Raw genomic sequence first — 26695 nt, forward strand, 5'->3', positions numbered from 1 at the left:
CTGGGAAAACCACAATCTAGGATTTCTCTCCCTCCCTGCCCCCGCAGCTCTGGTTAACATTGAAATTCGGCCTTAAAATACATAAAAGGGAATTTGTTCCATGCGTTTAAAAAAAGAAAAAAAAAATCGAGCAGCTGAAATCCAAATATTTTAATTAAAATCATCCCAAATTTGGGAATAATATTGGCTGTCATATTTAAGCGTAGGGTTCCCTCCCCCATACTGCTTCTGGACACTTTTCCTCTGGAAGAACTATCAGCGTGTGTGTGTGTGTGTGTGTGTGTGTGTTTTATTTTTGGCGCATGCACACCCCTCGGTAGCCTCAAGGTCGGCAATACCCTGAGCATTCCCGGCCCCCGCCGTCTCGGCTCGTCCCTGCCAGCCAAGGACTGGAGAAGGAGGTAGTCCCCAGTCCCAGCAGGGCATCCTGTGAGCAGATTCAGCGTTCAGCAAGGTCGGTGCCCTAGCTGGGACAGGAAAGGGGGTGCTGGGCTCCCTTGAAGGTGGACCTGGGCCTGGAAGGTGGACCCAGAGCTGTGGCCACCGGGCGGCCCGGGCTTCCCCAGCGGGTGCTCCCAGCCTGGGAGGGGAGGAGCAGGAGGGGCGAGGCGCCCTCCCGGGTGGCGAACTATCACGGAATTTGACACCCAGAGAGACAGCTGGTCCCTGGCCAGGACTCCTGATCCTTCTCAAATGGAAACGGTTTCTCCCAGTGAACCTGCCGGAATTCTGAGTGGAATATCACTTCGCCTTTGCCTCCTGGCGCATTTAACCAAGGCCGCATTTACCACTTTGAGACAAGGAAGGTTCCAAATGGAACGGGGCTCCCGTATGCAGAACAAGGTAAGCTCCGGACTAAGGTGACATTGACTTGGGGCCACAGATTTCATGGGGACCGTCCTCCCCTAGGCAAGATGTTGAAAGGAAGTTTGCCTTGGGCTTCCTTGGTTCTCCCCCTCCCGCTCCCCGGGTCTTTTTCTGCTTTACCTTTTCCCTTCCCCCACTCATACCTTATAAAGAAAAATTCCGCCGGGTGCCTGGGGATTTCCCTTTACGCTTTTCTTTTCAGCATTTTCATGTTCTACACTAGACACAGATACCACTGTGAGACCTCAAATTTCTCATCTTCCCTTTATCTCTTCTCTCTTCCCTCCTTTCTCCTTTGCCTGAATTCCCTGCTCCCCTCTCCTTTGCAGCCTACTTTTATTTCTTTGCCATCCCGCTTTCTGACTTCCTTTCCCCCTCTTTGAAAATCTGAACCAAAATGAAGGAAGAGAGGGGATTATGTTGTGACTCTGTGTAGTGGAGTGCTGAGGTTATAGGGTGTGTGGCTTGATGGCTTATGAAGCATTTGTTCATCAAGCCTTGTTGAGCCCTTGCTCTGTGCTGTTATTTAACTTCTTGATGTGTGGGATGACCAGGCTATTTCAAGAATAAATTGCTCCCCCCGCCCAACTTTTCCCTGGGCACCTCTCTGCTTTTCTCTAGGCTGCAGGATTGGGCATCTGCAAGACCAGAGGCTGTAGAATGAGTGGGAGAGGAGGAGGCTCCTTAGATCCAGGCTGGTCTGGTGTCTCTGCATACTCTGGCCATGACCATGGAGTAGGAATACCTATAATCACACGTTAATCATGGTAACCATTTATGGGGCACTTGCTATATTTGTAGTATTGTTCTAAGAGCTTTACAGTATTAGCTCATTTAAACTTCATAACAACCCCATGAAGTAAGGACTACTATTATTTCTTTTTTACACATAGGACAAGTCAGGAACAGATGATTTAAGTAATTTGTTCATGATCACACAGCTCTTAAATGGGGAGCTGAGATTGAAACTCAGAACATCTGAATCTGGAACACAACTCTTAATCTATTATGTATCACTGTCATCACATTTTCACCCATCCACTCTGAGAAGGAGCAGTGAACAGTGAAAACAAGATCCTTGGAGCTTATACTTTCGTTGAGGGAGAGAGACAATATATCAGCAAAAAGACTGGATAATTTCAGATAGTGGTAGATGTCACAAAGAAAAAAAACAGAATAATGTACTAGAGAGTGGCAACCTTCACATGGAGAGTAGACAGGGACATTCTCTTTGTGGTGGGAACGTTCAGGCTGAGATTGTAAAGCACTGAGGAGAGGAAATACATATAGCTAATGAACATATGATATTTATTATCTTAGTAATTACAGGAATGCAAATCGAAGCCACATTGGGTATCCCTTTACATCCATTTGGTTGGCCCCCAATTAAAAAGTTTGACAGTATCAAGTGATTAGAGAGGATATGGACCCATAGGACCTTCCAGCTTTGCTAGTAGAAGTATAAACTAGCACAGTGACTCTGGGAAACAGCTCTATATCCTGATTTGAACACTCATATACCTGTGATCTCGCTTCTAGATTTATACCTTTTGGGAACTCTTATACATATTCAACGGGAGAACATGTGCATGAATATTCATAAGTCTGCCTCACAATAATGAAAGCCTGGAAAGAACTACAATTCACATCACCAAGGAATAGATGAATAGTCTAATATTGTCACATGGAAGAATATTATACAGCAATCAAAAAGAACTCAGTGACAAGTAACATATAAGCTATATAATATTAAGGAAAAATTGGCTGAAAGATTACATTTAGCATGATAATCTTTTATAATATTGAAAATTCCTCAAATATAACAGTCTGACACTTAGACACTTATATGTAGATGCAATTTAACAGTATTACATAGGAAAGCAGGAGAATGAGAACCTGAGATTTTTACGTATGGTTACCTTAGATGGTGAGGAGCAGTATGACTATATGGTTGATTAGAGGTGAGTCAGTGGCAGGGTCTCAGCTGAGTTTTGGCTCGTAGGGCCAGTTGTGATTATTGCATTGCTAAGAATAACTAGTAAATAATGAAATATTGGCAGGCCTTGTGTGAATTAATGAATGAGAAACCAAATATTAAGATTAATCCCATTCTATGTACTGTGGTTCAAAGTGGAAGGTAGGACAGAGCAGAAGGTAGACACAGAAGGGGAAAAGGGAACTTGATGTTTTTCAGAAAGAAAAAGGCACCCAGAGTAGGGGTGAGCCAGCAGATCAGAGAGGTGTTCTGGGACCAGATCCTGCAGGACCTTATAGGTCCAGGTGAAGATGGAAGAGTTTTAAGCAGGGAAGTGAAATAAAATTGGATTTAATGTTTTGAAAGGCTACCTTGGGGCTCTGTAGAGAAGAAATGATGGGAGGGGCATTTCAAAGGCCACTGCAGTAGGAGAGGGGAGAAGATGGTGGCAGGAGTGCCACTGTGTTTCTGCGGATTAGTTACTGCATCAGGCACTAAGCTGGAGGTCAAGTGGAGGTCAAAATATAGCTCTTGCTCCCTTGCCAGCAATCATCCTGTTACAGAGCTGTGAGGGCCTGGAGGAGGGGACATCTTTTTCAAATTTGCCCAAAGGGTTCTACGGGCCAGCAGCAGCCCAGTGGTGATCAGGGCCATGAGAATGGACTTGAAGAAAAGATGGGTTCAGGACATATTTTGGAGATAGAATGGACAGGGCTTGTTGATAGATTAACATAGGGGTTAGAGGGGAAAGAGTCACAGGTAACACTTGAATTTTTTATTTGTCTGTGAGGATATTGATGCTGTTTACAGAAAAGAAGAGCAGGGGAAGGAAGAAAGTCATTGTTTAGATATATTTAGAAATGGTATTAGACAGACGAGGGTCAAGTCAGATAAGAAGCTGGTTTGAGTCTGAAGCTGGAAGGAGAATTTGGTGTAAGAGACTTAAATGTGTGAACTGTGATCCTGTAGATGATATTGGTCAAGTTCTTCCACTTAAGTTGTCACTGTCAGATTATGACTGCCTTTGGGGCAGAGAAATTTTGTCCTTTTTTTATCCTTTTTTATCCTCAGAGGAAGGTAAAGTAGAAATAGGTGATCAATAAATATTGACTGAATAGATAGCAGAAGGATGCATTAACAATATAGACATGGAAAGAGAGGAGCATGGAGGAAGCATCCTAGGTGACTGGACCCTGCCAGGCTGTATCTGTTTCGATTCCCCCTGAGGCTGAAGCAAGTGGGATGTTGGTGCTGATCCACTGGGAGGATGTGACCTAGGGGTCTTGAGGCCATTGTCATTTGTGATACCCAGAGCTATTCAGAGCAGCCAGAAATGGTGGGGACTAGAGAGTGGGGACCCAGGACTTCCAGAAGAGCCCTGAGGGTCAGAGAAGGCAGATGAGGAAGCAGTGAGCTAGCACAGGCACTCAGCCAAAGAAAGTGGCTGACCTGGCAGGGGTAGAGACAGCTGAAATCAGCAAGAGGAGAGAGGTGCTAATGGAGCCACAGGTTTGGTTTAACAGCCAGTGTATATTGCAGACAGATTTGATAATCACCAGGTAAGCAGTTTGGGACCAGTCATAACCTTCTCACCACCCCCAGACCCATGGGAACGCAGGCTGTGCTGTCCTTTGTGACATATCACTTAGAAAATGGTTGCTGATGCCTTCCCGGCCCAGACATCCCATCCCATCGGTCTGCCAGGCCTCCTAGCAGCACTTGCTCTCACAATACCCTCTCTCGTCAGGATCTATACGGACCCATGTCGTATTCCATCACTCTGTTGACCTCTATCTCCCCAGCCACCACCCTTGCATTGCAGTTCACATTTCTTTACTTGTCTGACTCCCCTCAAACACTGCCCCTTGTCTGTGTTCACTGGTGTATCTCTGGTGCCAGCACAGTGACTGGCTTATGGGGCAGGTGCAGGAATTGTAAAAGCAGGAGCAGGAGAGAGGAGGAACCGTCCCCTCTTTTTCCTTGGCTTTAAGATCAGGATGAGCCCTTCCCATTCTCACTAATGATGAATACATGGAGACCTCTCTTTTCTCAGACAGCTGGGCGCAATATTGCTTAAGCATGTAAACTTTGAAATAAAATAGATCTGGAATTCAGTTTGGGCTGTACTGCATGCCGCTTGGTGAGGCCACTTCACCTGTCTCATAGATTTAGTTTTTTTCATCTGTCAAATATGGATAATAATGAAACCTCCCTTATGTTATCATGGAAAGGTTTTTTTTTTTTTTTTTTTTTGCCTTTCCTAGGGCCACTCCCACGACATACGGACTTTCCCAGGCTAGGGGTCTAATTAGAGCTGTAGCCACCGGCCTACACCACAGCCACAGCAACGCAGGATCCGAGCCACATCTGCAACCTACACCACAGCTCATGGCAACACCGAATCCTTAACCCACTGAGCAAGGCCAGGGATCGAACCCGCAACTTCATGGTTCCTAGTCGGATTCGTTAACCACTTCGCTATGACAGGAACTCCATGGAGAGTTTTAAATAAGATAATGTTGTGAAGCTTCTTAGCTTGGTGCTTGACATATAATAGTGATAAAGTAAAAGTTAAGGTATTCTGTTTTCTAAGGCGTTTAATTATCAATGCCTTCTTTATTGGTGGACTTCAAGAAATGCTTCTAATTCTGTGAATTTAGGCTCCTTTCCAGAGGTGCCTGTGCTATGAGGTAGTCACCATATTTGTCAGACGGGGAACAGTTCCTGGGCACATGGGTGTTTGCCATCTCATTTCTCACATTATGCCGCATAGTGTTTCACAGCACTTAATTCATGGCCAGCCAGGAGGCTGAGTAACAGTGAGGATTCAGAATTTATTCATTCATTCAACATTCCATAAACAGTGATTGAATGTCTTACTATGTAAATGGAGAGGCAGTGATGACTAAGACACAGTCCCTGCTTTCAAGGAAATCACAGTCTCATTAGGGAGGCAGACAAATAAACCAACAATTCCAATATGCACAGCCACAGGATTATTTCTGGTCTAAAACCCCAACTGCCAGATCCCCTGGCCAGTGCTGCGAAGAATGGTCTCAACATCGTGATGTTACCAACCTGGGCCCCTGAACTCCTTAATCAATAAAAAAGTGGTAAGAGGCCCAAGGAAAAAATTAGGCAAGGCTTTATTTGGGCTCATGTTGCAGCATGAGGGAGTGAAAACAAGAAACAAGTGCCCTTGTTTGCTCCAGAGGAGGGCGGCTCTTTATTTATTTATTTGAAATTTTAATTAAAGTATAGTTGATTTACAATGTTCCTTCCAATTTCTGCTGTATGTAAAGTGACCCAGCCATACATACATATGCGTATATATATATACACATGTATATGCATATATACGTTCTTTTTTTTTTTTCATACACTCTTCCATCATATTCTAACCCAAGAGGCTGATTCTTAAAATGGAGTGAGGGTAGAGGGAGGTTTGTGGGGGTGGCCTGGATGGTCTGCACCCCCCTTGGTGGTGCTCTGTTCAGGGATCATGTGCAGTACCCTGGTTTTGCTCCTGACGCCTTGGAAATGGCAGGTGGCCTTTTGTGGCCTTTTTGTATCTTATTGTTCCCAATTGCCCCAACTGGGCATTCTTACACTTATTTTCAGTTCCTTGTGGCTTCCTAGTATTCTGTTGCTCAAGAAGATGTCGGTCCAGGTGCAAGCTCTCTGGTAAAGGGGTCCCAGGCCCCAGCCTATCTCAGTCATAGTGGCGGTCCCGTGTATTTGCACATATGTTTACAATGTACCAAGCGAGTTCATTTTGAATTATTTCATTTGATTTTTCCTAACAACTTTATGAGGTAGGTAGAGATTACCACTCCCATTTTATGAATGAAATCTAAGACGCCACTGAACAGATGTGTTTACGGGAGGCAAGCTGTCTTATATTGTGATGTCCTTTCAGCCTCTTCCATGGTCCCCGTGCAGGGGTCTGTCTAGCTCACCACGTTTTTCCCATTATAGCTGGTTTACAGTGTTCTGTCCATTTTCTACTGTACAGCAAAGTAACCCAGTCGCTCTCTCTCTCTCTCTCTCTCTCTCTCTCTCACACACACACACACATATATATATATGTACATTTCTTGGGGTTTAGTTTTGATTTGGAGTTCACCTGCTTGGATTTGATGGCCAAGTTTAGCTTCCTGCTTGGAACTTTGCTCTCTGTAAACTTAAACTGACAACTCATCCCATTCGGTCAGCTTTGTACAGCCCTTCTGATCTCCAGGATTCCATGCTGGTATTGGCTACAAGGCAAAGCCCAGGTGAGGTTTGTGACCGTTCCCCTGGGAAAAGGGACCTGTGCGAGAAGCTAGGTTGATTAACTATGCTTGTGCAGCTGGGGAGTGAAGGAAATGGCAGAAGAATCTTTTCCTTCCCCAGTTTCACAATTCTGGTTCAGTCATTGTACTGGATGCTTCTCCTGGATGTTTCTCCTGATTAGGATGTTTCTCCTAATTAGGGAAAGAATATAGGAGTCACTTTAACCTTTTTAAAAATGGAACAACTTATTTGCACTTTCTCAGAGATGTTTTAACTGCTTTTGGTCATGTATGAAATACTTAGAAGTGTTCAGATATAGAATACGTTATTGATTAAAATCTGCTTATGGTTTTTTTACATAAAGAATATATAGGACGTTCCCATTGTGGCTCAGCAGTGACAAGCCCAGCTAGTATCCATGAAGATGCAGGTTTCATCCCTGGCCTTGCTCAGTGGGTTAAGGATCCAGCGTTGCCATGAGCTGTGGTGTAGGCCGCAGATGTGGCTTGGACCCTGTGTTGCTGTGGCTGTGGTGTATGTAGGTTGGCAGCTGTAGCTCTGATTCGACCCCTAGCCTGGGAACTGCCATATGCTTTGGGTGCAGCCTGAAAAAGCAAAAGAAAGAAAGAATATATACAGTTTTAAATTTAATTAGGAAAAGTAAGCCTCATAGACTCATGTGACTATAATATGGGAAAGAGAATTTGTTACTGAGAAAATGCAGTTTTCAAATCCACTGCATTTTGTGTCTTGTGGATGGTATTATTAAGAATTTTTGCTGCCCACAGAATGTCAGGGTGGGGCAACTCAAACACCTCCTGCCAGACCTGCAGTGCAACAAGAGGATAATTTTGACTGTATCAGTTCAGAAATACTGATGGAGCAATCTCCCTCCCCAGATCTTTAACCATACCACAGTGACTTCATCTTATCATATGCAGGGGGAAAATGGAATTTAAATTTAAATTTTCTTTGAATTTAAATATGACATTTGTTAAACACATGAGAACTAAAAGCCATCATTTATCAAAGGGGAATTTTTTAAAGGGCTCTAAGAATTCCACTTGCTTCACTGTATTAGGGATCAAGTTCTGTGTTCACTGAGTGGTAAAGAAACATAACTAAAAATTTTGTTCTGAAGGCAGGGAGACTGGTCTGAATTCCTAAAAAAGCCTGAATTCCAGTGTGAGGGAGTGTTTTAAAAAATATCTTTCTCTTACTTTCAGTTCATGCAGTAGTAGTACCAACACAGTGTTTTGAAGGAGAGTCTCTTCTTTCCTGTATGAATAACATTCATGTGTGATTTTTAACATCAGTTGAATATAAACAGGTAAGTTCTTAAAACAAATCTTTGTTTTGGAGTTCCCGTTGTGGCTCAGTGGTTAATGAACCCGACTAGTATCCATGAGGATGTGGGTTCAATCCCTGGTCTTTCCCAGTGGGCTAAGGATCCCGAATTGCCATGAGCTGTGGTGTAGGTTGCAGACGCAGCTCGGACCCGGAGTTGCTGTGTTTGTGGTATAGGCAGTCAGCTACAGCTCCAATTCAACCCCTAGCCTGGGAACTTCCATATGCGGTGAGTGTGGCCCTGAAAAAAAGACAAAAAGACCAAAAAAAAAAAAAAAAACCCCAAAAAACAAACCCTCAAAACAAAAACCCAAATCTTTGTTTTAAAATAATTGACATTTCAAGGTTTTAATTTGCTTGGCAGAACTCATCATTGTACTACATAAACCTCAGCGCAAGCCTATTCAAGAGAGCCGAATTTCTAAATTACTGAAACCGACATGTTTTTACTGTGAATTCACATTGAAAACCAGGCATTCGTTTTCGGATAAAACTTTCTTTTTCTGCTTTAAGAGATACTTTTTTCCTTTCAGGTGAGAGAAAAATTTACCACCTGACTTGTCCTGACGGTTTTGATGTGTTCTGGCGGAAGTGGGCCTTGCCAACTGCAGACAGCTGTGCTCAGCATGCCCTTCCTTCCATACTCCAGCCTCTAACTTGATATAAAACATTTCCATACAGCCCCTCAGATAAATGGCTGGCAAAAACCATGCCCAAAATGATGATTACCATATATGTATCTGAAGATGATGGATGCCCTTGGTCAAGGCATCTCCCGTCAATTAACATCAAATCTTCCTATGTTTTTTAATACTTTTACTACAAATCAGAAACCTGATATTGCCTTATGTAGAATAATGGAGATAGATGGAGATGAAAGCACGGGGAGGCCAGACCCGTGCATCTCAAATTCATGTTTTTCTTTTTTTTAAAAAAATTTGTATTATAGTTGATTTCTAGTGTTTGTCAATTTTTGCTGTGCAGCAAACTGACCCATCTCTACATTTATATACATTCTTTTTTTCATATTATCCTCCATCGTCATGTTCCGTCACGGGTGATTAGATATACTTCCCTTTGAAATTTATATTTTTCAAAACAGATTTCTGGACCCTAATTTCAGCTATTCTGACTCTGTTGGAATTTCCCCAAACATCCATTTCTAACAAGCTTTCAGGTGATGCCAATGCTGCAGGTCCATGGCCCACACTTCAAGGAACACTGGCCTAGGTTATTAATTCTGAGGAAACTCAGGTGTAAACAGTGGGAATGGATGTTAGAAACCACACTCGCCAGAACATCACCACTCCTGCAATGCTAGGGTGACCACCTGTCCAGTTGGACTCAGACAGTCCTGACTTTAGCACCGGAAGTCTTGGGTCCCAGGAAACTACTCAGTCCCAGGCAAACTGGAAGATTAGTCATCCTACAAGGCAGATTCCAAAGCTTTATTGTGCTTTGAAGTGATGGGTGTTTGGCTTAAATTTTAAACCCAAGGAAAGCCATTGAGCGTGCTGTGAAATGACACGTAATCATGCGTAACTGAGGATTGCCAGTTAGGCTCTTCAGCTTTTCTAAATCTCTTTTAAGTTGGGAGAGTCCCAAATGTGTCTGCATATTGGAATTACCTGGGAAGCTTAAAAAGAAAGAAAGGGATGCCTGTGTTCTACACGTCCCCTCATTGTGAGTTAACTGGTGTCGGGTGTGAAATGGGCTCTTAAAGTTTTAAAAGGTCCCCAGATGATTCCAATTTGCAGACCAGTCTGGGAATCACTGTGGCAGGTAGTCTCCAAAGATGGCAGCCATCAGTAGTATCTCTTTCTGCATGCACGCCGTTTGTCATGAGAAGGGTCTATTTCCTGTCCACGCCATGCTGCCTTTGTGACTTGCTCTGAACAATATAATTCAGTGACAATGGATTCTGGAGCTTGTGGCCTGGTAGCTTTTGTTTCCTCCCCCTTGGAAGCCAGCCTCCATGGGAGAGGTCTGACCTTCCTGAATCTACACTGCTGTGAGAAGACTCCAGCCTGCCTTTAGGAGAAAGAGCCACTTCACGGAGGAGCAGCTGAGCACATAGATATGAATGAAGCTTTCTTGGACCTTCTAGCCCCGGCCAGCAAACTGCTGAACTTGACCAAGTGAGTGACCCCAGCTTGTACCACCAGGATCTGAACTGTGCAGGCAAGTCCCGCCCCCCATCTTTGCCTTAAGTCATTTCATTTTGAGTGGTTTGTTTGGGAACAACATATAGCTGAAACCTAAGTGTATTCTTTGCACTTATTGGTAATAATAATGCAAATAAGGAATTTCGAAGGGTGCTGTATAAATGAGGAATGATTGATTTGTCATCCAGATCAAAGTGCAAGGCAAACTCAAACAGTATTGCTAAATATTTGAAGGGGAAATGCTTATTGATTATATTCATAAAATTAATAGTGATAGTGACAAAGAGATTTCACTGTTGTCAACAGGAAGCTTCAGCCATGGTAGCTTCAACTATGCCTTCCCTTGGGCTCTCTAGAAAGCAGAGCCCAAGGCAGCGCTCAGAGTGCTATCAGTTGGTTTGGGCTGTGCAACCCCAGAGAGTGAGTGAGGGTGACAAGGCAAGAGAGAGTGTGATGTGATTCAGTGTAATGTAATGTCATGTGTTGTCACAATAGCCGCTGTTCAGCAATGGCTGTGGTGAGACACAGTGTCACTCTACACTATCTTCCTTGTTATATTGGGCTTCTCTGGAAGGGTTGCAAAAAGCAACGATACCTTGGTATAGTGCGTGGAAGAGAAAAAGAAAGAGGAACTTCCCAGATCCTTCTCATTTCAGTTCTCACTGATGAAGTTTTATTCCCTGGGAAACTAACTCTGTATATTCTGGCCTCTCACTTGGCTGCTCAGAAATCTGGGCACTGTGCCACAAAGTATGTGATTTCTCCCAAGACCAAAAGCAGAGAGCTCCGTATCTGTGTGTGAATGAGGTTCTGATAGAGAGGAAAAAGAGGAGGAGGAGGAATAGGCTCAGGGAATCTGAGAAGGTACATGATGTTTTTTTTTTTTTGTGCGGTTTCTGTTTGTTTGCTTGTTCACTGTTTTTACCAAAACTTGTACTGTGAGGTATCTGACTTTGTTGCTGTTTTTGCAAACTGCATTCTGAGGCTGAGATGATCCATTAGCACAGATGGCCACCCAGCTTTTAACCGTGTGCTCAGTATCAATTCTAACATAAATGCACTATTAGTTGTGACTAGTTTTCTCCCTTCCAATAATCTTACAAAACAATTATCTTCCTGGACATTTGTAAAAGTCAGCTCCATGGTTTTGGTTTTTATTTTGCTGTTCTGCAGAGCCCAGTCTTTTCCCATATAGAGTGACGTGTGCATGCTTTCTAGTGTTGAGAGAAGCAGAACACCAATGAGCTGTCATTTCTGAGCATCCATCCTTTTTGACAAGCTGTTAACTCTTTTCTTAGGTCTTTTTTTGCAATGGGAAAAGTGATTATGAGCAAAAACATGCCATGTGTAGCTATTTCACGAGGCTGGGTAATTCCTAAACCCTGGAATTACCCTAAAATCAAGGGTTTTATATGACTGATAGCATTGCATTTACAACCCAGTTCTACCCTGACCATAGGAGCTGTGATGTAGGAGAATCAAGTCTATTTAACACACTGAAGAATTTATTGTTGAGTATATGATGGGGTGAGGAGGGAGCTGTTTTCACTAGTGTCTCATCAATTTGCTGAGATTTTTTTTTTCCTTCTAATTATCTCATGTAGGTAAGCAGTGAAGAGCACCTAATTTCAAAAAGGCAGGTGGAAGGAATTTTGTCTGTAATTAAAGTCTGTGAAGTTAATCTGGCAATTGCGTTTCCTGTGGACAAGTTAACTTCCCCTTCTACTTCCCATGACTGAATTGATTGATTGACTGTGATGATAGTCATCACACAATTTTTCTTCAGTCATCAATTTTCCTTCCCTCCTTGGTGCATAGAGAGGGGGGCTTCCTCTTATTTTTACAGAAATTTTCCTAATTAATGATAGAAAGATTGTAAAACATGTCATGTCTCTGTTCCCTCCCCATGTTACACATTCCTAAGCCTGTGATATCCTTGTTTTCTAGTGATGGTTATTAGGTTCATCTTACTCTCAAATGAGGGAGCTCTGTCATGCTGTTAATGTCCAGCTAATCCCTGTTTCCTATGATTATGGATTTTCTAAATGTTCCCCTGAACAAGTGGTAGATCTTTGTCCTAATTGTTGCTCTTGAATGGAAGGTATACTCTGTATGTGTAAGGATAAGTGCAGAGATACATATATATTGTTTTATTTAAGATACTTTAGTAAGATAAGAAAGTCCAGTTGAAACTGGCTCAGATAAAAAAGGAAATTCATTGGCTTGTGTAAGACAAAGGGTACAAGTGGGACCAATTGTATCCAGAATTCAAACAATGATATTGTAAAGAACTCTCCGTCTTCTTTCTCTAATTTTATATCTAACTCTTGGATTTTGTTTGTTTTGTTTTTTGGTCTATGATGGCATTGCTCTCAGGTACACCTTTCTCTTTTCTCACTGACACATCTAAGCTTTACCTCTAAAGCTTAGATTTGTTTAACAGAAATTCTGGGATTGAGTTGAAAAGGACAAGCCAGGTTCAGATTTGGGAGGAATCTGAAAAACAGGAAGAGGGTGATTCCCCAGGGGAACTACAAGATGCCATAACAGAAAAATGGAAAAGGATGCCAGTCTGGCAAAAACAACAAATACTCACTTCTTTGGAAAAGGGACCCAATACATCCCAGCTAAGAGAATGGCTTTGATGGCTTCGTCTGCTATCTGATACTGGATCCACTGTCAGGGTGGACTCACACTGACTGAGCCCACAGAGACTGATGTACAAACCAAATCCCAATTTATTAGTTCACAATAAGGACATGCATACAACCTCAAATGCCTATGTCCACTTTCTTCCTGTAGGAAAACCACAAGGAAAAGCAAGTCAGTGAGAACGGATCAGAACAAGAGGAGATGGGGTAATAGGCCATAGTAGGATCTGCCCTGGAAACCTGAGAACTGGGGTTCCCAGAGATGGGGCAGCGCTGTTCTGGGATGGTATATGGAAAGTCTATGAAGCTTTGTTACTTTGAACTTCTCTTCTGGGCTGTCTGGATCAAAATGTGTCTCCAGCCAACTGCATTAGAATCACCAGGGTGCCAGATAAAAGCAGGTTTCTGGTCTCACCCAGACCTGCTGAATTGGAATTGAGAAAATGAATCTGCATTTCAACAAACCTTGAGTTTTGTCTCTGTAGTATGAGAGTTTCTCCTCTAAGCTAATCAAACCCTCTTCACAGAGTCTTTACTTTAATAGGATATAAATGATCAGATTTCTGCTTAGCAGGTTCTTAAACCTCTTGGTTTTGACAACCCATTCGTAGTGCTTAGTTCGAAATATTTTTAGATTTATTGTAATGGTAAGATTCTGATTAGAAGGTAATGCAGAAAGTTGGGTAAGAATGGAAATACGTAACGTGTTCAGTAAAACCATCTGTAATTTGATTACCATTTCTTTATTTTTGTGTGTGTGTGGGTGTCTGTACTCTATTTCTCCCACACAGCAGTCTGAGTATATTGTATATAGTGTTAGATTTCTGCTTTATTTACTGCAGTTTAATTTGTGAGCATCTCCCCATATTGTTAGGCTTCACTTACATGATATTACAGCTACTCAAATTTTCATTTCTCTATTTTATAGACAGAATTTTATTCCTGTAGATCATTGTATATTTTGTGCACAGGTTTTACAAGTGAGGAAGAATGAGATGTGTTTGACTTTAAAATTAAATGGATAGAATCACATCTATTTTACAAAGAAAAGCTAACTTTTTCCAGGAGGGAAATTTTTAGATATGTTCTCAATAAGGGAAGATTATAACAAACTCACAGAGGTCATGGTTGTTGGTTAATGGTCATGTACAATGGTTAAGTACTTTTAACCTTCAGTTACTGAAATTGTCTATAAGTTGAATCAAAAAAAGTTTACATGAATTCTTCTAATGAATGTATTTTCTATAACAAATGTACTTAGCCTTAGAGTCAGTTGCCCTTGAAAGAGAACTATTAAATACATCTCTGAAAATTGCATGAAAGATTTTGTCCCTTTTAGAAGACAGACTTGGGCAGAAACTAAGCTTTGAGCTTTTAAGATATAGAAGAAATATGAATTTAACAGAAAATGAAACATAAAAATTAATGGCTACATGTGGTCTGCAGACGTGGCAGACTCTACTGATTAATTCTTCCAGGTCAGCTTAGCTCTGCATGCATCCTGGGCCTCGGGTTTGCAGCCAGAGCTGACCAAGTGTTTGTTTGCACTGTTTCCATGGGTGAGAGCTCAGGCTGCTGTCACACATTCCAGGGTCCACCAGCTATAGCACAAGCCAAGGAGGAGAGACCTCAGAAACTCTGCCTTTTTCTATGCTGCTGGAGGGGCCTATGAAAACCCAGAGTAGGGGTGGATTCAATGCATAATGAAGCAGACTTTGACAAAAGAGAGAGAGGAGAGGGAAAGTCTGTGGATAAATTGTTACCTTTTTTCTCCTACCTACGGACTATTCCAAGATGCTGGAGTTTATGTACCCATGTGGAAGTGGCATGGGAGGACTCCACAGACAGCTTTGTCCATGGTGAGTGCCATTGCCAGATCAATTACACACACCCCCGTGTTTGCTCTAATTCTGTTCCTGCATCACTCTTGATTCCTTGAAATGATATTCCATTACCAACACTCTATTAGTAAGATTAGGTCATCTTTTCCTGGTAATGCATAAACTATTCATTTCCCTCTTGGAAGCACTTGTGCCAACATCGTTTCTCTATTTTTTTTTTTTTAGGGTGCACTGTGGCACATGGGAAGTTCCCAGGCTAGGGGTCAAATCAGAGCTATAGCTGCCCGTCTATACCACAGGCACAACAACGTGGGATCCGATCCGCATCTGGGACCCACATCACAACTCATGGCAATGCCGGCTCCTTAACCCACTGTGAGGCTATGGAATCCTCAGTGGATCAAACCCACATCCTCATGGATACTAGTTGGATTCATTACCACTGAGCCACAGCAGGAACTCTTCTTTTCTCTAATTTTAAAATTAAATACCATTAAAAGTGAAAAGCCTTCAACTATAGATTTCCAAGACTTAAACCATTCAGTAGGATTCATGGCAATATTTTTCTTGCTAATATGATTCTAATGATTCTTGCTAATATGAGGCCAGCTTTATTTTCCTTTTCTCCAAATTCTCATGGGTCTCCACACTGGCAACATACATCACCAACATTATCATTTTCCAATTATAGAGTGAAAAGCTCAAAATCACTGAGGATTTGTGTGGAATGCTGGTTGCCTATCTCTGATTCCCCAGTTCTGGCTCTCCAGGTCTCAAAGTGCCTTTTAGCTCCTCCCTGAGCATCACCTGCTTCTCTTGTACCCACCATCAGGGACACTGACCCCATCACAGTTCTCATTCCCTCATCAGCTAATCTCACCTAAAGGTCAGAGGTGTAGCAAAGGGAGTGTAGGTGATCATAGGTGTGCCCCAAGCTACCAGTAAGAGAAAGTGTTATTACAATTTTATAATGAGTAACTATCTTTAGATTTATTGAAAGTATGAAAGCATCCTACTTTTCCTGTTGATTTGTTTCAGAGTGAATCCTGGTGAGGCTACTCAAACATTTTACCTTGTACCCAGATGCCTTTATTTTCACTATAGCATTGCTAAATTTAGTAGAACAAGGATCTGATTAGGCTCCTCTTTCTTAATTGTGTGCTAATATGCTCTTTTTCCCCCCTCTATCATTTCCTTGTCTGTTAGTTGAGGCTCCCATTAATTATCTCAGCCTTTGACCCTAGCAGTCACCTCCTGACTGGTCTTCTTGCCAGTCTCGCCAGCTCCTCATCTCTGCATAATACTATCAAGACCTCTTTTGGAATGGAATTTGGTCATGTCCTCTTCTGTTTGAGCCTTGAGATACAAGGATACAAGACTCTCATAGGTTTACTTCTGCTACTCTCTAGCCCTTTCTTTCAGTACTCAACCAGGATGACTTGCAGCTTTCAGCTGCACTTCATTATTTAACATTAAAACTGAGTGAGCCCTGCCTTAACCTGTGCTATTCTTGTGATCCTCTATCCAGTAATGCCTAGTCTTCTTTAAAGAACTAGTCTTGGCATGTCATCTGAGAAAATTTTCTGGGCTGCCTCTTAAAGGGGCCAGAGAGCAAGTTAACAGAGAATTCATTTGCTGAAGTTCCCACTGACCAAGAACTACACTTTTTTTCTGCAGGTCCTGAGACTTGTATTTTGCTGGTGTCCTCAGCAATTACCAGTATCCTTAGAACTGGCACAAACCAATCAAACTCATGGAGACAAAGCTTTAAGCCCTGATGATAATTTGTCAGTTTGTTTGTCAGTTATAACTACAGGAGTGTGATGCTACAAGTATGTGTCCCTGACTGAGATAGACCAGGGTGCTTGCTCACTAGCCTGTGACATTGGGCAGAGTACCCGACCTCTCTAAACATCAGTGTATTTATGTGTAGAATTGTAGAAATGATATTTTTATTATTGAGGGGTGTGAGGAATTAATACCTTGTCTAAATTCCAGTCGTTTATACAGAAGTTAATTAGATTTTCCAAGTTGAAAGAATCAGGCAACGGTAGGTCCAGAATTGGAACTCAAGTAGCTTGATCCCAGAATCCATGTGTGTCATCACCTGTTCTAAATAGTTTTCTTAAATTGGCTACTTTTAAAAACATTAAGTTCATGCAAACTAATGATTATTTTGAAACTGTAAGGGTAAGGTATTTTTTTTTTATGGCCACTCCCACAGCATATGGAGGCTCCCAGGCTAGGGGTCAAATCAGAGCTGTAGCCCTTGGCCTACACCACAGCCACAGCACATAGGATCTGAGCCGCATCTTCAACCTACACCACAGCTCATGGCAACACTGGATCCTTAACCCACTAACTGATGCCAGGGATTGAACCTGCATCCTCATGGATGCTAGTCAGATTCGTTTCCCCTGAGCCATGACAGGAACCCTGAAATTGTAAGGTTTGATGCACTCGTCATATACATATATTATAATGTGTGTATTATAGATATTATGTATGTAAAGATAATTGGTTACAAACAATAGAATCCACTCCAGCTAATTTAAACAGGACAATATTTTATTAAAGGATGTTAGATAGCTCCTAGAATTTCTGGAAAGCCCAGAGAACTAGCCTTGGGAACAGTAATCCAAGAATACTGGCAGCCAAGAAGCACACAGCTAGGAAACATACCCCAAACCACTGAGAAACACCATTAACAGAAATACCATTACAGCAACCCCAGAAGGACCTTCACCACCCTCAAGCTTGTCCAGAAATCTGAACTCCCACTCTGGGCTAAACAGACCACCTCATTGATTTCCACACTGAAATTTTGTGCAGGTATGTCTAAAAATAGGTCACAGGCTTGCACCAGAATTGCAGGGGACACCAGGGAATGCTGTTGAGTTTTGCAACCTTTATAGCAGGGAGAGGCAACTACCACAAGACTAGAATAGGGGTTAGGTCAAAATGCAATGTCTGGGAGTTCCCATCATGGTGCAGTGGTTAACGAATCTGACTAGGAACCATGAGGTTGTGGGTTCCATCCCTGGCCTTGCTCAGTGGGTTAAGGATCCGGCGTTGCCGTGAGCTGTGGTATAGGTGGCAGAGGGGGCTCAGATCCTGAGTTGCTGTGGCTCTGGCGTAGGCCGGTGGCTACAGCTCGGATTAGACCCCTAGCCTGGGAACCTCCATATGCCGCGGGAGCGGCCCTAGAAAAGGCCAAAAGACAAAAACAAAACAAAACAAAAAATACAGTGTCTGCCACACACATTAAAAAGAAAGTTCACCACTCTATAACCTGAAATCTTCATATGTAGAGACTGTATATATTGTATTTGGAAAGAAAAGTATATGAGTCTTTCCATGGTGTTGGGTATGTCAAGTTCTCAATAAGTGGTGATGCTTTTGCTGCTTCTTGAATTCCAGCATCTTTTCTGGACAGTACCAGAAGGACACTATGGAATTATCCCTCTTATATTCATACTCATTAGTGACACCACTGGAAGTAGAATGTGATGTCCTGGTGAACCACATGGACTTTGGAGCCAAACTGCTTGGGTTCCATTCCTGAATCTACCATTGACTGGCTTTTTGAATTTAGAAAGTGTAATTAATGTCTCTGTGCTTCAGTTTACTCATCGTATCATGGAAAATAGTTCCTATCTTGTACAGTAGCAACAAAGGTTAAAAAGTTAATATTTCCAAAGTATTTAAAACAGTGCTTAAAAACAAAAGCTGTATAGATATTTCTTAAAGAAATTACATATTGCTAATAATGTCTATTTTCAGATAATTACAGCAATTTTTTATCCCTTGTCTGATGCTGCATATACAGGTGATACACAGTGACCATTGCTTAGTCCCAGTGCTTTTTCTCTGGTCACTCATGAATAGGAGGCAACTTTTGTTATGGTTTATATGTATTGGCCTTTGATAGATCATATTTAAAAAATATGATCCAGGACTATTGTAATAACTGCTCTCTTAGCAGTATGTTCTTTCTGTTCTTTTGTGGTCTGGGTAGCACTGATATTACTGGAGTATTCCCACCAATTTGTGCCCCTAAAGTTTGGTTCAAGGAGTATAGCATTCTCTCTGCTGCAGACCTAAGGATAAGTGTTGGGGATGTGTTTACATGGCTTGATTATATTGGCCATCATTCATTTTCACAATGCCTTGACGTTGAGTAACTTGTCTGCTTATTCTCTTGACACAGTCACTCTCTATAAATCTGCCTTCCAGACTTTATCCTGACTGTTCAATTAACATGGACTTCATTGGTGGCTCCTTGTTAATATTGTTGCTGTTATAACCTATTGTTTTAATAATCGATTTAGAACTGGTTCAATGTGGATTCAAAAGAGCCTTAAGATTTATAGTCCTGCAAGCCTGAATAATATCCTAAATCTAAAGTTTTTGCTTACTCTTCTCTCCCCATCTCTCCATCTTCACTATCTCCTCCTTAGAAAATAAACGTATGTCAGCTGAACATCAGATTTAAGACTCTTCATTCCTTATATTTGTCTTTAAGATCCCTTAAGAACTGGCCCTTAGTTCTGTTCAGCACAGTGACTGACACACAGAAGATGTTCAGTAACTTTTAGTAACTAATAACTTGAATGGTACATACAGATAAAGCTATATCAATGAAGAGAAAGCAATATTGAGTATTCACTTTAGTGATGCAAAATAAGCTATAATTAATACTTGCTTAAGCAAACAATTAAAAAATCAGACAAAATATAATTCCTCCACTTTGTACATGGTAACATAGGGTTTCATTTGAATGTGTTCTGGTGCTAAGAGGGAGTTGTTTTTCTTTCAGTTTTCTCAGGATGGGATTCTAAGGATAATAACAACTTTCAGAATTTTTCCTGGGTTTTATTCGGGCTTCTGCTCAATGCCCATATATTATTATTTGAAGAAAAATTACCTATTTTTAAAACAACCTTGTTTACTTTTGTTTTTTGTAAGAATCTAAGAAAGAACTTTTTAGTGAGCTATGAATTGACATAGAACATGCTGGTTTCAGGTGTACCACATAATAATTTGAAGTTTGTACATACTGTGAAATGATCACCACAATTAGTCTAGTTAGTATGTGACACCACACAGTGACACATTTTTTTTTCTTGTGATGAGAACTTTTAGCAACTTCCAAATATACAGTACAGCATTAATAGCCACCATGCTATACGCTATATCCCATGACTGACTTATTTTTTAACTAAAAGTTTGTACCTTTGATTCCCCTTCATCCATTTCATCAATACCATTCACTGCCTCTGGAAACCACCAATCTGTTCTCATATCTATGAATTTGGTTTTTTTTTGTTTGTTTGTTTTTAATTTTTTGAAGATTGCACGTAAAAGTGAGATCATAAGCTATTTGTCTTTCTCTGGAATACTTCACTTACTATAATGCCCTGAAGGTCCATCTGTGTTGTTACAAATGGCAAGATTTTCTTCTTTAAATGGCCAAATAATATTCCACTATATGTTTTCTTTACCCCTTTATTCATTGATGGACATTTAGGTTATTTCCATATCTTGGCTCTTGTAAATAATGATGGTATGAACATGGGGGTGAACACACACATTTTCTCTTTTTTTTGAAAGTTGTTTTTTTTTTTTTTTAAGTTGGAGTTTAGATGATTTACAGTATTGTATTTCTGGTGTACTGCACAGTGATTCAGTTGTACATATACATATGTATATGTGTGTATATATGTGTGTGTGTATACATAATACATTCTTTGGATTCTCTTTCCTTGTAGGTTCTTGTAAAATACTGAATATAGTTCTTATGCTATACAGTAGGTCCTTGTAGGTCATCTTTCACATATAGTAGTGTATATATGTTAATTTCAATTTCCTAATTCTTCCCTCCCCAATGTCCCTTTCCCCTTTGGTAACCATAAGTTTGTTTTCTATGTCTGTGAGTCTGTTTAGAAAGTAAGTTCATTTATATCATTTTTTTTATATTCCACATATAAGCTGTATGACATGAAGTATATCTTTCTCTGATGGCTTACTTCACTTAGAAAGATAATCTCCAGGACTATCCATGTTGCTGAAAATGGCATTATTTCATTTTTTTATGGCTGAATGATACTCCTTTTTATATGTACACATAACATCTTTACCCACTCATATATTGTTAGACATTTAGGTTGCTTCCTTGTCTTGGCTATTAGAAACAGTCCTGCCGTGAATATTGAGGTGCACATATCTTTTCAAACTATGGGTTTCTCTGATTATACACCCATGAGTGGGATTGCAGGATCATATGGTAGCTCTATTTTTTTTTATTTATTTATTTATTTATTTATTTATTTATAAAATCTTTTTCTTTTAATTCTTTTTTTTTTTTTGTCTTTTTGCTATTTCTTTGGGCCGCTTCCGCGGCATATGGAGGTTCCCAGGCTAGGGGTCCAATCGGAGCTGTAGCCACTGGCCTACGCCACAGCCACAGCAACGTGGGATCCGAGCCGCGTCTGCAACCTACACCACAGCTCACGGCAACGCCAGATCGTTAACCCACTGAGCAAGGGCAGGGACCGAACCCTCAACCTCATGGTTCCTAGTCGGATTCGTTAACCACTGCGCCACGATGGGAACTCCTCTATTTTTAATTTTTAAAGAATCTCCATACTGTTTTCCATAGTGAATGTACCAATTTACATTCCAACCAACAGTGTAGGAGGGTTTCAGTCTGCAAATCAATCAGTGTAATATACCGCATTAACCAATTGAAGAATAGAAACCATAAGATCATCTTAATAGATATAGAAAAAGTTTTTGGTAAAATTCTGTATCCATTTATAATAAAAAAAAAATCAAGAAAGTGGGCATAGAGGGAATCTACCTCAATCTACCAAAGGCCATATATGATAAACCCGCAACTAATATCATTCTCAATGGTGAAAAGCTGAAAGCATTTCCACTAAGATCAGGAACAAGACAAGGATGTTCACTCTCACCACTTTTTCAACATAGTTTTGGAAGTCCTAGCCATGGTAATCAGAGAAGAAAAAGAAATTAAAGGAATCCAAATTGGAAAAGAAGATGTACAACTGTTACTGTTTGTAGATGATATGATGCTATACCTAGAAAATCTTAAGGATGCTACCAGAAAATTACTAGAGCTCATCAATCATTTCAGTAAAGTTACAGATACTTTTTTTTTTTTTTTTTGCTTTTTAGGGCTGCACCCATGGCACATGGAGGTTACAGCTAGGGGTCCAATCAGAGCTACAGCCACCGGTCGATGCCACAGCCACATCAAATCCGAGCCACGTCTGTGACCTACACCAGAGCCCATGGCAATGCCAGATCTCAACCTAATGATCGAGGCTGGGGATTGAACCCACAATGTCTTTGTCCCTAGTCAGATTTATCTCCACTGTGCCATGATGGGAACTCCAGATACAGAATTAACACACAGAAATCTGTTGGATTTGTATACACTAACAATGAAAGATCAGAAAGGGAAATTAAAGAGAAATTAAGGAGAAAGAATAGAAAACCTAAGTATAAATCCACCTAAGGAGGCAAAAGACCTGTACCCTGAAAACTATAAGATGCCTTTGAAAGAAATCAAACATGGCACAAACAGATGGAAAGATATACCATGTTCTTAGATTGCAAGAATCAATATTGTTAAAATGAGTATACTACCCAAGGCAATCTATAGATTAAACACAATCCCTATCAAATTACCAAGGGCATTTTTCACATAACTTGAACAAAAACATTTAAAATTTGTATGGAAACACAAAAGACCCTAAATAGCCAAAGCAATCTTGAGAAAAGAAGAAAAGAGCTGGAAGAATCAGACTCCCTGATTTCAGACTATACAACAGAGCTACTGAAATCAAAACAGTATGATAAAAATAGATACATAGATTAATGGAGCAGGATAGAAAGCCCAGAACTAAAGCTACATGCCAATGGTCAATTAATCTATGACCAAGGAGACAAGAATATACAGCGGAGAAAAAACAGTGTCTTCAATAAGTGATGTTGGGAAAACTGAACAGTTACACATAAAAGAATGAAATTAGAGCATTCTCTAACACCTCTAACACCATACACAAAAATAAACTCAAAATGGATTAAAGACCTAAATGTAAGACCAGATACTACAAGACTCTTAGAGGAAAATATAGGCAGAACACTCATTGATATAAACTGCAGAAATATCTTTATTAATCCATCTCCTAGAGTAATGAAAATAAAAACCAAAATAACCATGATCTAATTAAACTTCAGATATTTTTCATGGCAAGGAAAACCATAAACAAATCAAAAAGACCAGGGAGAAAAATATTTGCAAATCACGTGACTGACAAGGGATTGATCTCCAAAATATATAAAGAGTTCATACAGCTCCATATCAAAAAAAAAAGAAAAGTAAAAATATGGGCAGAAGATCTAAGTAGATATTTTTCCAACGAAAATGTAGATAGCCAAAAGGCACATGAAAATATGTTCAACACTGCTAATTATTAGAGAAATCAAATCATAATCAAAAAGTCTACAAATAATAAGTGCTGGAGATGGTGTGGAGAAAAAGAAGACCTTCTGCACATATCTTTTCGAGTTAGTGTTCTTGTTTCTTTCAAATAAATACCCAGAATTGGAATCGTTGTATCATATGGCAGCTCTATTTTAAACTTTTGGGGGAACATCCATACTCCTTTCCATAGAAACTGCACTAACATGTGTCCCCACCAGTGATGGACAGGGTTCCCCTTCTCATGTATCTTTTCATATACCTATTGACCATTTGGATGTCTTCCTTGGAAAATGTAGGAACTTTAAACTGGTTAGCCAAGTAGGTAAACTTCATGCGCTCTGGACTTCTGAGTTGATGGGACCTGTCTTGAGAGTAGGCATTTCCTATGAAATATATCTTATTATATAATCTAGAACTTCATCAACAGAGTTAGTCTGTCATGAATTTTAAAGGCTGTGGTATATGTGTGAGAGAAAGAAGGAAATGTAAAATCTTTAAGATAGCTTATTAAAATGAAAAGTTCTACAAGGAAACAGATACTGTAAGTTGTTATTAAAAATGGCAACAAAAAATCTCCACAATTTATGTGGTTAAAATAGAGAGGAAAACATCATGAAGAATATTTGAAAGGATAGACAGATCAGAGGCCAAAAGCAAATTTTGCTCCTTTCAAATTTGTTGAGAATTAGCCTTTGTGAATTTTTAAAGAAAAATGTTGGGGGCAATGACACTGGCCCATGTCTTCAGCCCCTCTTCATGCTGCTCCAGTCCTATGTATCAAGTAAGCTTCCTTTGAAGTATTATCTAAGTGAAAGCCTGGTTGTCTGTAAGAGGAAATTGACTCAGAATTTTTTTCAACTGCCCAGAGAAATTAATGTCCTCAGAAGGAGCTTGAGGACACTGTGAGAATTAAAAATAACTTGGTGACAATTTAACAATAGAAAGAAGAAAGTCAGTCACTTTTACACCTTCAGAGGAGCCAGACTTCATGAAAATTTAATGTGATCCATTGGAGGTTGTTTAAAAATGCAAACTTCACTTTAATTTTGAAAATGTTCTTGAAGTATATTCCTTGCAAAAGTTACTGGTTTGCATCCCACTGAACCCCAAGATACAAGAAGGCCAGTTAATTTCTTCTCTTCCTCCTTCCTCCCTGACTCTCTGGTATCTAAACACTTAGCACAGTTTCTAGTACATAGTTAGTTGGTAAGGAATAGAAATTAAATGAGTTACTGTCAAATGAAACTTGTATAATGCTCAGTTTAATTGCCAGACACAGATGGGAGATGGGAAAAAGTGATATGCATTACATAGCCATGCACTTAAGAGATTTAAAAATTCTAACTGGCTGCGATTACTCATGAATTTCTTAAAAGTGTCATTGGGTGTCTTGCCTGAAGGCATGAGCTCAGAGGGTTGGATTTTGGAAGGGCAAGAATTATGGGAGATACAGAAGCAAACTTTCCATGAGGAATTCCTTACATTTGCATTTCCATATATAACTTTGGATGGAGCCCTAAAGATTAAACAGGGCTGACAGTTTGCAAAGAAAGTCTCCAATTCCTCTTTGATCTGCAGGTTTACAAATTTCATTTCTCATTGAAATTTCACTGTCAAATATGCTGCTGAGTAAAATGCTAGAATAATTTGACTTATTTACTTGGCAGTATGAATTTGGGAACTAAAAATAAGGTCACATTGACAGGCACAAATCTGTATTTCTCTTTGTGGTAGATTGTGTGAATGGCTACAAATACTTTTCCTTCTTCCACTCAAACACATAGATGGAACATTATAAATCCTACTCTCAGGAAGTAGAGTTCATTGTCTGTACCCCTTCAATCTGGGTTGGCCATGTGACCCACTTTAGCTAGTGGGGCATTTGCAGACAGGCTGCAAGCAGATTCTTGAATAAATGCTTGCATGTTGAGCTTGTGTTTTGCTGTTTTGGGGACCCATGTGAAGAAGCATAGGCTACCCAAGTGGGTGATCATAGGACACAGCACAGCTGGAAGCCAGAAGTAGAACCACTTAACTCATCATGAGATGCATGATTGAGGCCAGGTGAGACAAGCAGAAGATGTATCACACTGTGACCAGTCTAAATGGTGAGCTAGAGAAATAGTTCTAAGCTAGTCCATTTGGAATTGTTTGTTATTCAGCACCAAATAACTAATACACTTAGTTCCGTGCAAGAATTTGCAAAGGATTCACACTTTTAAAAATTCTTCCTCAATAGTTCTAGGGATCCCCAGTGGATAGCACTGATGTTCTTTGAAGTATAATATTCTTGACCCCCCGCCTCACTATATTCCTCCTCTTTGACTTAGGGTCCCCGTGGTCCTGGTGTCTCTGGTGGTGGTTAGAGCTGAGAGGGGCAGCTCTGCTGCAGGTGACACTGGTGATGACAGCCCTCCTGGCATGTACCAGAGAAGCCCACCCTGTAATGTACAATCCAACTCATGTTGGGATCTCTGCTATATTGTAATTAGGACTCAGGGAGAGGGCTAATTAGGACAAAATTGGAAGATACACAATTTGAGCACTGCAGGGACCTTAGAGATTGTCTGTTCCAACTTCTCATTTTACGGAAGAGGATCCTTGCATAGAAAGCTTTGTCATTGCCCTAAGATCCTGTGATAACTGAGTGCCTGATCTGGGAGCAGAACAGAAGTCTTCTCATTCCACATTGAGGGACTATTTCCATTTTCATTTTAAGCAGTCTTGCTTTTCTTATGTCATTTAAGATTTTCCAAAAGAGGAATGTAGATTTTTGAAAACTTACTAATAGTGATAAATAAAAAGTATGGGGTAGAAGGGTTTGTCTCTAGGAAATACTTTGATTGCAAGGGAAGAAAGATGCCCATTTTCCCCTTTAAATTTGTGTCATCCTATCTAAATAGCTTTTTCATTTGAGAAGTGCTTTGGAGATAGAATTAAACCTCAGGCAGGCCCAGCAATATTTGGAGAAATCCACATCTTCCCCCAGCCAACCAGGGTCCCATGCAGGTGGAGTAATGCGCTCCATGGTAACGGATACCTCTTCCTGTGGCCTCTGC

The 26695-nt window shown here is 40.6% G+C and overlaps 1 protein-coding gene across 2 annotated transcripts in view; it reads left to right on the forward strand.

Moving 5' to 3' along the window:
- The first annotated feature begins 270 nt into the window (after positions 1-270).
- The window catches only part of KCNN2 (potassium calcium-activated channel subfamily N member 2), a 432831-nt gene continuing 406406 nt past the window's right edge, over positions 271-26695 (forward strand). The window contains exon 1 of one of the 2 annotated variants that reach the window (XM_047778437.1): positions 271-843. The gene's annotated coding sequence lies outside the window, so the exon portion shown is untranslated. The remainder of the gene's footprint in view (positions 844-26695) is intronic. The other variant, XM_047778439.1, reaches the window with a different exon arrangement.

This window comes from Phacochoerus africanus, chromosome 4 (assembly GCF_016906955.1).
Source record: "Phacochoerus africanus isolate WHEZ1 chromosome 4, ROS_Pafr_v1, whole genome shotgun sequence".
Taxonomy (NCBI): domain Eukaryota; kingdom Metazoa; phylum Chordata; class Mammalia; order Artiodactyla; family Suidae; genus Phacochoerus; species Phacochoerus africanus.